Source organism: Zootoca vivipara, chromosome 11 (genome assembly GCF_965207765.1).
Source record: "Zootoca vivipara chromosome 11, rZooViv2.hap1.1, whole genome shotgun sequence".
In the NCBI taxonomy this organism is placed as follows: Eukaryota; Metazoa; Chordata; class Lepidosauria; order Squamata; family Lacertidae; genus Zootoca; species Zootoca vivipara.
Genome location: NC_142594.1, coordinates 23,506,067 through 23,519,266, shown reverse-complemented (window position 1 = coordinate 23,519,266; position 13,200 = coordinate 23,506,067). Strand labels below are relative to the sequence as shown.

Here is a 13,200-nt window from a genome sequence, read left to right as displayed (position 1 = left end):
GCGTACTTAACCCGAAGTATAAGTGTAATTGGTTCTGGAAGTTTGTACTTAACCTGAAGCGTACTTAACCTGAAGCGAACTTTCCCATTGAAAGTAATGGAAAGTTCCAGACGGGTCGGCGGAGTACTTAAACTGAAAGTACTCAAACCGAAGCATACTTAAACCAAGATATGACTGTATAGTGATATCTCTTTAGAATTCTTTTGAAAATGACTTGATACTTAGTGGCAGCCAAGTCCCTCTGAACTCATTTGGGCTTACTTCCAAGTAAACATATTTAGGACCCAGCTATTAGAGTCCTTTTTATGTTATGCTGGTGTGTGGAACTGTTGAAGGTAGCTGGCAGGCTAATGCCTAGCATATTTCTTGGGAGTCAGTTGCACTGATTTTAATAGATCTTAGATCCTAGTAAGTAAGATTAGGAGGAGACTGGGATGGCAGTCTAAAGAGACAGAATCCTGGCTTAAAACAATGGAAATTGTGAGCTAAGACCTTGCAAGTGACATTTTGAAGTGCTTGACCATCTTGTGACCTCAGAAATTACCATTAAAGATGTTGTTTGAGATTTCTGGAGGTTAGAATTTGTAAATATTCTAGAAGAATGCAAAAAGACTTCTGTTACTTAAATCCAAACTACTAGTTACAGGTAGATAGACATGTTGGTCTGACATAGTCGAAGCAAAAAAAAATTCTTCCAGTAGCACCTTAGAGACCAACTAAGTTTGCCATTGGTATCAGCTTTCGTGTGATCTGAAGAAGTGTGCATGCACACAAAAGCTCATACCAATGACAAACTTAGTTGGTCTCTAAGGTGCTACTGGAAGGATTTATTATTATTTTTTTGCTTTAACTCCAAACGTTATTAAAACTTTTTCTTTTCTATTTCAGCAGGGACCTCCCCTCTCTGTTTTCATTAAGGCTTGTTCTCTCTGACATTTCACTTACGAACCCTGGGTGTGCACTGCAGCACATGAGGGACCTTCTATTTCTTATTTGTCTTTGGAGTAATCAAACCATTGCTTGGGACTCTGCCATCTGTGGCACAGAGCAGTCGAGCACCAAGGCAACCTTCCCTTCTCAATATTTGTCCAAGAGCCTCATACCAAATGAAGTCCTGATTACGGAGCTCAAATGTAAATTGTCCCATATATAATCCATCTATTCTCTCCCAGCTACCACTCCTGCCCCCAAAACCATGGGAATTGACCATGGGGCTTTAGAACAGGAGTAGCTTGTGTGGTACCGTCCAGAGATTTGAATTCTGGAAACCAGAGGAAGGAAGAGTGATCATATGCTCAGGTCCTGTTTGTCGGTTACCCACAGGCATCTGATTGGTCAATGTGTGAATAGGATGCTGGACTAGATGGGCCACTGGCCTGATCCTGCAGGCTCTCCCTGCCTCACACTCCCACACCCATCATCCCTGAACATTGGCCATGCTAGCTGGGACTAGGTATGGACAAATCTGACAATATCAGTTTCTCATTTTTTTCCAGTTTTAAGTTTCGTTCTCTACACTTCCACATCCCATATATATGGTTTTTCAGATTAAAGTTTTACAGTCACATATCCAACATAGAAACAGGATTCCAAAGAATCTCCTGGACTTCCCTCCTCCCCTTTGTGGGTCCTATTGTTAATCATTTCCTCCTGCATCTTTTATAATAATCCAAATCTTTTACCTCTCCATTGTGTCCAAAATTCACCATTAAACTAGAGTGGTACCTTGCTTTACGAACTTAATCCATTCCGGAAGTCCGTTCTTAAACCAAAACCGTTCTTAAACCAAGGCATGCTTTCTCTAATGAGGCCTCCCGCTGCCGGTGCCCTTCCACCGTTCGGATTCCGTTCTTAGACCGAGGTAAAGTTCGCAAACCAGGACACTATTTCTGGTTTTGCGGAGTTTGTCAACCGAATCATTCTTAAACAGGACTGTTCTTAAACTGAGGTACCACTGTACAAGTGTTATTCCAATCCTACCAAGTATTTTAACTGTTTACAATGGCTTTTAAGATAAATTATAAGTTTTCTCCATTCCTTATTAAAATTTTGGTCTTCCCAATTCCTGATTCTTCCGGTCATTTTAGCCATTTCAGCAGAATCCATCAACTTGATCTGCCATTCTTCTCTGGTAGGGACTTTATCTTATTTCCATCTCTGGGCCAATAACATCTGCTCAGCCGTGGTCACATACATAAATTGTCTGTTCTGCTCCCTTGGGATTTCCACATCCTATTTTTCATTCATTTGGTAGGTTCATATTTAAATGAGGACAGAACTGAGTTTCTGCTTCATCCCTAGCCGATAGTGGGGTTGTGTAATACTGTACTGCTTTTGAGTGCTTTCTTTCTTTGGTGCACAGTCAACAATTCTCAGTCCCAGCATCCTCTCCAGTTCCCCTAATTTATCAGCCTTTCAAAATGAAAAATGAGGATGGAATGAGGACAGAAATCTGACATCTAGTCACTGATACCAACGTGCAGCTGAACGGAAAAGAAGAAATATGCTTGTCCTTAAAGGATGATTGCTGTCCAAAAGGCCCTCAATCTAGGACTTTAGGGCAGAAGCCCAGGGCCTCACTCAGCAGATGGAGCAAGCAGAGTCTTACTGCATGTTGAAGTAAGTTAAATACTACATAAAGGTAAAGGGACCCCCGACTGTTAGGTCCAGTCGCGGATGATTCTGGGGTTGCGGCACTCATCTTGCTTTATTGGCCAAAGGAGCCAGCGTACAGCTTCCGGGTCATGTGGCCAGCATGACTAAGCCACTTCTGGCAAACCAGAGCAGCGAACGGAAACGTCATTTACCTTCCCGCCGGAGCGGTCCCTATTTATCTACTTGCACTTCGTGCTTTCGAACTGCTAGGTTGGCAGCAGCAGGGACCAAGCAACAGGAGCTCACTCCGTCGCAGGGATTCGAACCACAGACCTTCTGACCGGCAAGCCCTAGGCTCTGTGGTTTAACCCACAGCACCACCCGCGTCCCTTCTAAATACTACATAATGCCATCCTAAAAGGTGAGGGAGTGCCTGATTTCATTTTGACTGGTCGGAAGGGAAATCTCACATGCTTTGTGCAGCATCGTGAAGGCAACCTTGATAGGAACCCAAGGACTGCATTTCAGACTAGCAAAAAAAAATGCCCTTTCGCCATTTGAGCTCAACACCCGGTAGCCATCATGGAAGGGTGCCACAATCACTAATCTTCAAAGTGGACAGAGCAGCCTTGGAGGGAGCTAGCACTTTGTTGGGACTGGAGAGAGCTGAGCTGAGAGGCCAGATAGCACTGCAGGAAAGAAGAGGAAGGAATTATATAAGCAGTTTGCAAAGAGCGGTATTAGAAAGCCCACCCAAATAAACTCTAAATGTTCTCTATACTGGAGCTCTAACATGAAAGAGGTGAACAAAATGAAGGTTTCAAGATGATGCCACCTCTTTTGTCATTTTTAAAAAAATAACCAGCAGCTCAGTCACATTTGCCAATCTCATTCTTGCCTTCCTGTAAATACTAACTTTTTAATGCCTTGAAATGAAGTAATGCCTTGCTAATGCACTTTCAATCTGTTTCTCCAGCCAACTTTGTCTTCCAGTGGAATCTATATCTTTCTGTTCCGACACTGTGCTTAAATTTTAGACCAGCCATTAAACCCGAATGCCACAGAGTGCCCTAGGAGAACGTCAATAGTGTGTTCCTTCTGTTTAATTGCAAATGTCATTATTCCTGATATACTTGACAGAGGAGCAGAGGGCATTAAGCACCACTCAAGTTCGAGTTATTTTTCAAATGTGTTGGAAAGGAAGTTTGCTAAACTGGAGTAAAGGATTCTAAATAGAGTGACAGCTGCAGGATACCAAGTGATTCATACATCAAGCACTTTGCTTCTCAAACAGCCAACTTAACAGTAGGACTTTGAAGTAAAAGTGCGGACTTTTTAATTGTTAAAAATTTAAATATCAACTTTCATCATTAGCATATTAAATTCTGATCTTCAACACACCTAAAAGAGAAGATCGAATGCCAACCAGGGTCACAGAACAGATTTTTATTTTTGCAAAGTCAGGATTCATAGATGGCTATTTTAGGGATGCTACCCTTTGATAGCAGAACTCACCTACACGAACAGAAATTTCCAAGAGATTTAATCACTTTTGTGAGTCCTATGGAGTTGCAGAGGATCCCGGTGCTGGAGCGTCACTGCCGGCAACCCGCTCTGCGGCTTGCTCGCAGTTTGCCGCCAGTGGCGCTCGAGCGCTGGGATCCATAGCCACGAGCAGAGGATCATGGTGCTCGAGTGCCACCACCGGCAACCTGCTCCATACGGCGCATGCGCAACGTCACTACGTATGGTGCCTGCGCCGTGCAGAGTGACGCTGCACACACACCGTACGAAGCAACACTGCACATGCACCGTATGGAGCGACGCTGCGCATGCGCCATATGGAGTGATGCTGCGCATGCGCCGTACGGAGCGGGTTGCCACTCCGGGTGCCCGACGCCGCTGGCATCACAAAGCAGTTCTTAGAACTGTGCACCATTGGATGACTCAGTAAACAGGTTTCTAGGTCTTTTCCTCACGACTGCTCACGAAGTACAACTCAGCTAAGTCACTGAGTGTTCTGGGTCACAGAGATGATTTGCTGCTGTGCAGAACTAAGAAATAGAAAAGAAAAAAAAACCACACCTGACTTACTCCACCAGACTGCTTTATCTTTTTAATTACAAAGGTCATGTTTCTTGGCTTTGAAGCTGACCTCCCAGCCTCACCTGCTTTCCAAGATTGGACTGGAACATCGAGTTCTAGGAAGTTAAACGGACAGGCCTGGGCAAATGAGCCTGACAATAGTTTTGCTGGGATACATAAAGGTTTCTATTGCAAACTTTGAGGCTGAGAGCAGTTATAATGCTACCTGATGATCCTCTAATCATAGTTAAGAAAGTGAGGTCTTTGGTACTACTCCTGCTTTATCTTCTCCCTTTCATTTTCAAAGCTAACCATGGATAGCATAGCGGGTATCTAAATGTGGTTAGTTGCAAACTATGGTTAGAAGTAGGTGCTTTAAATTAAAAGCATGATTCATAAGCTCCGGTGCAAATATGATAGTCGTTAACCACAGTTTGCACCGAATATGAAGGGGAGAGTGGAATTCATCCCCAAGCATGGAGGAAGCAGAGGCATAAAAGTCCACAAGGCATTCCTCATATTCTAATGGTTATTCTAATGGTTTAGGTAGGAGATTGGGCATTGTTGTAGCTGCACTAGAACTGTGACATAGTGTGGGTTGCCAGCATCTGGGGCCATGCAGAAGGGTGGGGGGGGGGAGGGAAATGGATGGATTGCGCATGCACATTCAGTTCTGGGCACCACAGTTTCAAGAAGGATACTGACAAGCTGGAACGTGTCCAGAAGAGGGCAACCAAAATGGTCAAAGGTCTGGAAACGATGCCTTATGAGGAATGGCTTAGGGAGCTGGGTATGTTTAGCCTGGAGAAGAGAAGGTTAAGGGGTGATATGATAGCCATGTTCAAATATATAAAAGGATGTCATATAGAGGAGGGAGAAAGGTTGTTTTCTGCTGCTCCAGAGAAGCGGACACGGAGCAATGGATTCAAAGTACAAGAAAGAAGATTCCACCTAAACATTAGGAAGAACTTCCTGACAGTAAGAGCTGTTTGGCAGTGGAATTTGCTGCCAAGAAGTGTGGTGGAGTCTCCTTCTTTGGAGGTCTTTAAGCAGAGGCTTGACAGGCCTATGTCAAGAATGCTTTGATGGTGTTTCCTGCTTGGCAGGGGGTTGGACTGGATGGCCCTTGTGGTCTCTTCCAACTCTATGATTCTATGATTCTATGAACTGCCTAATGGCATCCATGTCACCCAGGAGATGGCAGCCGCAGAGATAAGAAGAGTGATATCCTTGCTCTGTCATACACTGGTTTGCATCTTGGCAACAGCTCCTGACTCCACTCTTGACAGATGCCCATAGCTCATGTGCAGGTACCGTATTTTTTGTAAGGTACATTTGTATTGCTATGAAAGTTGTGATGGCTTTAAGCAGAGACTGGAATGTAAGCCGTTAGCTGTGGGAAGAGGAATCATCTTGACTTCTACAGATACAGAATATATGAGGCCTGCCACTTGGCAGTTAAACTGTCACAGTTGTTCACCGTTGCTAAGGTGATGGCTTGGTTTGGGCTTTCATTCACAGCACCCAAAAACGGTCAGCATGGTTGGTCATTTGGTGGACATTCCGTCCTAAGCTATTGGTCCATAACTATAGGCCAACAAAGGGTTGGAATTTGGAAATCCATCAGATGCAAGTTGATTGGCTGGAGGTCCCAGCTGAGGGGGATATAAGGCACTGTTTGAGGGGTCAGTTGAACAGTCGTCGGTGGACAGTGAAGAGAATGGGAAAAGAAACATTGAAGCCAAAAGGAAGCCGAGAGATTGAGCCCAAAGCAAACTGAAGAAAATGGAGAACCTCTGCTGGATGCTGAAATGATTTGAGGTGAGAACTAAGGATGATTGTGAGAGAGGCTTGGAAGACTCTGGCAGCAGTCTTGGGGGAAACTGAGGTCAGATTAACAACAAGTAGAAGCTGACCAGAGTGAAGACTTTAGATGACGATCTTGGTAAAGCTGGAATGAAAAGGTACCCTAGAGCAATGAATCCTGAGCCACACTTCTAGGAATGTCCTCCAGATAAGCCTATGAGTTAACTGGCAGGGTGTGTGTGTGTGATTGGAGTTGGAGAGTAATTGGCTAAGGAGGTTATCATACACAGAGAGGTACTAGAGCAGGCCTCTAGCTATCTTCTTTAAGGAGTAGCAAAACCATTAATTACTACTAACACATTGTACCTAATAATAAACCAAGTTTTCTTTTACAACTTACCTCCAAGTAAATAAGTTATACTATTATTAAGCTTTCATATACAGTGGTACCTTGGTTCTCAAATGCCTTGGTTCCCAAACGCCAAAACCCGAAAGTAAGAGTTCCTGTTTTCAAACGTTTTTCAGGAGCTGAATGTCCGATGTGGTTGTCAGCTATTGTTTCCGGGGCGCTTGCACCAATCAGACCCAGTTGTGCCTGGGTTTTCTAACATTTCAGAAATCAAATGGTCTTCCAGAACGGATTAAGTTTGACGTTTTTGTTTTTGCTATTTATTTTGCGTTTTTGTTTTTGAGACTTTTTTGGTTAATTTTTTGTGTGTCTGTATGGAACCAAGTTCAGCTACTAATTGACTGATTGATTGTGTAACTGCAGAAATGGATAATAGCCCTCCATCCAAACAATGACTGTCATCAGTGCAGGTAAGAAAAAAGAATAATTTTAATTCTTATCATTTACACTATTGTCTTATTTATTTGATAGTATAGTACTTTGATTATTGTTTTCATTTTATGGATCAATGGTCTCATTAGATAGTAAAATTCGTGTTAAATTGCTGTTTTAGGGGTTGTTTTTAAAAGTCTGGAACAGATTAATCTGTTTTGCATTACTTTCTATGGGAAAGCACACCTTGGTTTTGGAATGCTTTGGTTTTGGAACGGGCTTCCAGAACGGATTAAGTTTGAGAACCACGGTATCACTGTATAAGAATATTATTGTTTCACTTATAATAAAAATTAGGAAATTAGGGGAATTCTTGCCTTTAAAAGCGTGCCTTCAAGAGGTATCAGCATGGCAATACTGATGGGACCGCTCACATTTTAATAGGGAGATTAGGTAAAGGTAAAGGTAAAGGGACCCCTGACCATTAGGTCCAGTCGTGACCGACTCTGGGGTTGCGCGCTCATCTCGCATTATTGGCTGAGGGAGCCGGCGTACAGCTTCCAGGTCATGTGGCCAGCATGACAAAGCTGCTTCTGGAGAACCAGAGCAGCACATGGAAATGCCGTTTACCTTCCCGCTGTAGCGGTTCCTATTTATCTACTTGCATTTTGACATGCTTTCGAACTGCTAGGTTGGCAGGAGCTGGGACCAAGGAACGGGAGCTCACCCCGTCACAGGGATTCGAACCGCCGACCTTCTGATCAGCAAGCCCTAGGCTCAGTGGTTTAACCACAGCGCCACCTGGGTCCCTAATAGGGAGATTAGAAAGTAAAATTCCACAATATTGGTGCCATCAGTGAAAAAGCCTGCCTCCATGTTATGAGTAGCCAGTTATCATGCTGTAGCTTTGCTCTTAATGCCCCTCCCGAGGCAATGGAGGGGGAAATGGTCTTTCAGATAAGTTGTTTAGGGCTTTATATGCAAGAAACAGAACCTTATAATTGGCTGGGTAGTTAATAGGCAGCTAATGCAGATCACTTAGCACTGGCATGCTATGTGCTGGTAAGGAGCACTAACCTGGGTTGCAGCCTTCTGTGGATAAAGGTTTGTGAGAGAGAGGGAGGAGAGGCTTTGTGAGCAACAGAAGCCCTCGGGATGCCTTTGCACCCATGGGTGCCACATTGAAGCAGCTATGACTAGGGTCACCAAAGTCCTGTATTTGAAAGTAAAAGCATACAGTGTCCTTTGGCACCCAAGAGAGATGTGGATCATGGCACATCTTCAGAACTGGTCATATTTTACTATGGGAAAAAGCACTTTCAGTGCCAGCATAAGTTTTTTTGCTGCCTGAAGCAGAGCTGAAATGCTCCTCATCTAGGGCTAACACTTTGTATGATACAGGAAGGCATTGTTTATACACCAATTATTGCCTTCACTTGTCCCCCTTGAATCTACCACCAGAAGCAGGTCAGTCCACTCTGCTGCATAACAGGGCTGACAACGTATTTAAAAAACAAAAACAGTAGTTGAAACTAATATTTTCTGCCAATCTTTGTACATAATCCAGCACAGAATCGGAACCTAACACTTTGGTTGTGACCATCTACTTTGTCCTCGCAAACCAATGGAAGGTAAGTCTAATGTCATCTGCAATTTTCTTCTGTAAGTAGTTGCCAGAAACCATCCCTAGGAATCCAGAGGTAGTCACTTAATCTACCGTGTGTGTGTGTGTGTGTGTGTGTGTGTGTGTGTGTGATGTTCTTATATACAGATGAAAATGAACTCAGGTGCTCTTTGAGGGCATCAAATTTTGCAAATAATGCTTTCTCCTCCCCAAGATTGGACCTACGTAACAATAGTGTTTTATAGAACATGGCATGTCTTCTGTGCTTGATGACAGTGTTCTGACACTTATTACCTTGGACACCATATGAAATGTCAGTTTTATTTTACTGTTGTGACAGACTGAATGAATATCAGTTATCAGTTGCGTCAAGACATCCGGTTTGAAAAACTGGTTGACCGATCTGGTTTAGATTGTGTCTGAATTCAGTGACAAAGAGAGAGGAAGATTTCCCTCTGGTGGCTAGACTAGGGCATTGGAGACACCGAGAAAAGTGGTGAAAACGCAAATTTACCAGTATTTGGTTTGACTATTGGCTTGAGGAGCAGATCACGTTATTTTGCCATTTTTAAGGCTCATCAGGCTACATTAACATTCCATAACAGCAATTATTATTATTATTGTTATTTATTGAATTTATATACCACCCTATACCGGGTGGGCAGAATGGTAAAGACAAGACACAGTAGGATGCACCGATGTAGCAACCTTTTTGTGTTGAATCAAGACCACAAGTCCATCTTGCTGTGATGTGATGTTTGTCAAGTGATGGAATTCAAATAGAAAAGATTAGTACCAAATATTCAGAACGTAATTGTGTCATAATGATGGCTGAAATGCCACTATGTATTTGCTTTTTTGCTTTGGTCCATTCTCATCTCCCTTACCCATGTCTTCATAGCTGTCAAGTTCTCCCTTTTTTAAAGGGAAATTCCCTTACGCTGAATAGGCTTCCTTGCGAGAAAAGGGAAAACTTGACAGCTATGCATGTCTTGTTTCTCTTCATCCCCTGACATTCCCACTGACTTCCGTCACCCTCCATTGCCTCATTCCTGCATCCTGGGGCCTCTGTGGTGTGGGGCTATTCCCTCACCCCACTTGTATTACATCCCCTCGTAATATGTCATATAACAGCAAAGATATGAGTTGAGTTTCCAGTTCCTTACAAAATAGCAGAGAGCAGCATTAAATCATAATTCTAAAAAAACGGATTCAGAGAAAACTCTTTCAACGGATGTCTTTCATCTTCAGCGCCACAGTTGAAAGCATATATTACAGGAATTCTTAGAATTATCTCTCCCAGAAGTAGGAGCTTAGGGAGTTTTATTAGAAAATGTATATTTTCTAATTCTTCTGGAAGCAATTAAGCAGCCTCACTATGCGCATCCGTCTCCAAGTAAGAGAATTATAATTATTTTGACTTCATCAGCAGAGTTTCATAACTCTTGCCTAGCAGGAGTCTATTAATGAAAAGCTTGCAAGACAGTTTATATGGAGTGAATTTGCTGAGAGAGCCACTACTGGGTAGTGAGCTTGCTCCTCAATCCTGATTTATCTTTTTGTCCTGATATGCTCTTCAATCCCAGCTTCTGGCTTGTCACAAACAACTGTTGCCCTCACATTTTGGTAGAAGGACCAGCCTAAGACCCAGCAGATTTTGCGCTGCTCCAACTCTGACTGCCACCTTCTCTCCCCACCTCCAAAGTACCCAGTTGCATGGGTTACCACCAGCGGTAACTTCTATCTGGTTTGGCAGGTGTATTGGGGCTCTCCCTGCCGGTGGGGGTTGTTAAGTATAGTACAGTGGAACCTTGGGTCTCAAACTTAATCCGTTCTGGAAGTCAGTTCGACTCCTGAAACCATTCGAAAACTAAGGCGCGGCTTCCGATTGGCTGCAAGAGCCTCCTGCACACAAGTGGAAGTTGTGTCGGACATTTAGCTTCCAAAAAAGTTTGAAAACTGGAACACTTATTTCCGGGTTTTCGGCGTTCAGGAGCCAATTTGTTCGTCAACTAAGCTGTTTGAGAACCAAGGTGTGACATTGACCTATGATAAGTGCTGGAGTTGAAATAGTTAAACGGGTTACCCAATAAGAACCCAGGGGGGTGGAGTCAGAGGGACTATAAAACCAGCTCTGGGGGGAAGTTCAGTGAGTTCGAAGTGGTTAGTTCAGTTGGGATTGGAGTGGGAGTTGAATTGCGGGGGAATCTGTGGGTAGGTTGAGTTAGTGTAGTGGAATATAAGCTGAGTCAGTAACAGTTAGTTGCTAGGAAGTTCAGTAGATAACTGAAGGGTGGAACTGGATGCAGGAGGGGGTTGGTTTAGGGAGTGTTAGCAGGTATAGGAAGGTATAGGCCGCTATAGGCACCAAGTGTTTATAATTGACTGAAGACCGTTTATGAAACCACATGCTTGCTAAACTGCAATAAATGAACAGAAGTTTTATGTTCCAATTTAACCCTGACTGGACTCAGTATTTTACCAGGTAGAGTCTGGTTGGTGGCAGCGGGAAATAAAGTGGTGGCACAGGGATCAATAGACCGTGAAATGTCCGGGGACCCTGTGTGATCGCCACACAAGGTACCACTGTAATTTAATTGACTGATATTTAAAATACTTTTATGCATGACTATGTGTTTAAATTTGATTGGTTGGTAACTGAATTCTAGAGAGTTGTCTAGTAGTCACATGGCGGTATCTAGTGAATGGGAGACGCCATTTAATGTCAAGCAAGATGACTGTGTTTTAGAATCCACTGTGAACACTGCTAAGTTGAATAGAATGTTTAAGTGAAGCTTCTTCTTTGCTTGATAGAAAGACAGAAAAGCTGAAGGAAAAGGTAAAAGTGGAAATCTCTCATAGGAGCTGCAAGGCATGGCCTAACTGAGATACAGAAGGCTGAGTACTGAGCTCTGGAAAAGGAGTAAAATACAGTTTGTTTGGAAGTTAGAAGAAGAAACTGTAAGCCCATGCTTGGAGAAGCACATGACTGTAAATATTCTGTTTTAATTCATTTATAACTAAGTTTCTGCAAGTAAAGTTTTTGAATGTTAAAGTATTGACATTGGTTTAATTTTCAAAGAAGGTTGTCAATCATATATATGATTTGAGCTTCTTTGCTGAAATTTCACTATCTTCAACAGGGGTTCCCATCTCCCAGAGTTTGGCAGGTCTGGGTGTGAAACATCTCTACTGCATCCAAACCCCCTCCAGCATTGCAGACCAGCAGTTTGGCTTACTCTGTTCAGAGGCATTCTGGATTATTTATCCCGTGAATGTTAAAGTGAGCCACAAGTGCAATCCATAGCGGCAGTCTCCGTTTTCTCTCCTTTGTTTGCCTGCCTGCTGCTCAATGCAATAAGCTAATGCAGACACTGTGCTGCGCAGGTAAATACTTGATCCCAAGCCGAAATCAAAGGATAACACTGAGTGTTCTGAAATTCAATCATACCATCTAATGGAGGACCCAAGAGTCTAGCATTTCACAAGAGGGATCAGAGTCTGAACTCCACAAAGTTGCCATTTGATATATGCAGCAAGCGACAGTCACACTGTTGTTTCTCCAGCCACTTATTAATAGGCAACAAAAATGAACACAGGAGGATATCAAAAGCCACGGAATAAAAGAAAGGGCAGGAGTGTAAAATGGATTCTCTGTAGCTGCGGCAGAATGCTTCCCTGCAGGGCGAATTCTATCTCATGTTTTGGCTGCGTAAGTAGAGTTCTTGGTAGTCCATTTCTATTGAAGCTTCTGGAGCATGTACTGAACTGGCTGCACTCCATTAAGAACCACCCTGCTGGTTTAGTCCAAAGGCCCATCTAGTCCTTTGTCCTTTTCCTCACAGTGGTCAACCAGACACCTAGCGGAAGATCACAAGGAGGCATGAAGGCAACAGATGCCGGACACTATTTATTGCCAGTTGTCTTAACCAGGCACCCCCAAACTGGTGGCCCTCCAGATGTTTTGGCCTACAACTCCCATGATCCCTAGCTAGCAGGACCAGTGGTCGGGGAAGATGGGAATTGTAGTCCAAAACATCTGGAGGGCCGAAGTTTGGGGATGCCTGGTCTTAACTCTCTATCCGATGAGGGACTGCAACTCGTGACTCCGGTTTTGCTTTTAATTTCATATTACAACGGTACGAAAAGCAAGTCACAGATTACAAAGATCAGCAGCTGCATGAGAGGCATGAGCTAAGATGCTGAAGCAACAAGTGACACCCCCTCTGCCCCTTCCCAGGGATGGAGTTTGGTCTTGAAAATTTCAGCGTCACCCTGTGTGAAGCCATAATTTTATGCCCGCCAGCCT

At 43.4% G+C, this 13,200-nt stretch overlaps 1 long non-coding RNA gene across 7 annotated transcripts in view; it reads left to right on the top strand.

The window, feature by feature from the left end:
* The first annotated feature begins 6,099 nt into the window (after nucleotides 1–6,099).
* The window catches only part of LOC118092258 (uncharacterized), a 71,305-nt gene continuing 64,204 nt past the window's right edge, over nucleotides 6,100–13,200 (top strand). For 2 of the 7 annotated variants that reach the window (XR_015946426.1, XR_015946425.1), the window contains exons 1-2: nucleotides 6,193–6,501; nucleotides 11,706–11,882. This is a non-coding gene — a long non-coding RNA (uncharacterized LOC118092258). Of the gene's footprint in view, nucleotides 6,502–11,705; nucleotides 11,883–13,200 lie in introns of all 7 variants that reach the window. The other 5 variants (XR_009558383.2, XR_015946424.1, XR_015946427.1 and 2 more) reach the window with 5 other exon arrangements.